General features: G+C 35.5%; 1 protein-coding gene across 1 annotated transcript in view; it reads right to left on the bottom strand.

The window, feature by feature from the left end:
* Positions 1 to 943, bottom strand: part of Slc3a1 (solute carrier family 3 member 1) — a 56,390-nt gene that overhangs the window by 54,494 nt on the left and 953 nt on the right. The gene's annotated exons all lie outside the window — the stretch shown is intronic.

Here is a 943-nt window from a genome sequence, read left to right as displayed (position 1 = left end):
AAAAAAAAGAAACTGTCTCATTGCTATTTGTTTCTCAATAAAATTAATAAAAAATTTAAAAAATAAAAGATATCCAAATAAAAACATCATGGTGACGTAATCGACAAGATCTGTGTCCTAAGATGTTCGGGGCCATCATAAGCAATCAGTTAACTCCGGGACACCCATGAAATGGAAACCCAGAACTCTTCAAAGAATGGGTTTGTTTTCTGGGCTGAAAATGAAAAATATCCACACTATACTGTGACGTGGAAAAACGTTTTGGAGCAGTAAGTAGAAAGTCATCAGAGTTATGTGAAGAAACGGCAAACACACAAATTAAAGTTTCAACTAGTAGCTGGCTGCAGGCTGAGAATAAGAGGGCAGCATGGGGCGTCTGGGACTTGGACTGTTGACTTTACCCTGGCGGAATTTTTATTGGCTTTCAGCATATGCAACTTTGCAGTAAGGAGGGAGGGAGGAGGGAATACCTGTACCATTTAACTCAATGATTCCACTTTTAAAAAATGTAGTTTAAGGAAATAAATCTGAGACAGGGACACAATGTTGTGTCTAAAAATACATTAATTACAGTGTTATTGATAAAATAGCAAATATTGGAGCCCTCAATGAAACAAAATTAGCTAAATAAATAGCTGTGCTGCTGGCAATTCATGATAACTCCTTTATGTTTAAAATTAATTTTACTGGTATACTGCACAAATGCACAATGACAACATGCATCATATAGAATTGTACCTGTACACAATACATCTTAGCTCTGTAGAATAAGCGCTTGCCTGGCAAGCACAAGGGCCTGAGTTCAATCCCTGGTTCCGCAAAAAAAAAAAAAAAAAAAAAAAAAAAAAAAAAAAAAAAACAACAAACCCAACTTGGAACTAAAATTTTTTCCCAAGTATAATACAAAGCCTGAGACCTAGATTCTACAAGGAAAAGGGTCAAT

Source organism: Octodon degus, unplaced genomic scaffold (genome assembly GCF_000260255.1).
Source record: "Octodon degus isolate 3935 unplaced genomic scaffold, OctDeg1.0 scaffold00020, whole genome shotgun sequence".
Taxonomy (NCBI): domain Eukaryota; kingdom Metazoa; phylum Chordata; class Mammalia; order Rodentia; family Octodontidae; genus Octodon; species Octodon degus.
The sequence above is the reverse complement of the archived record's forward strand: the minus strand, read 5'-3'. Positions and strand labels throughout refer to the sequence as shown.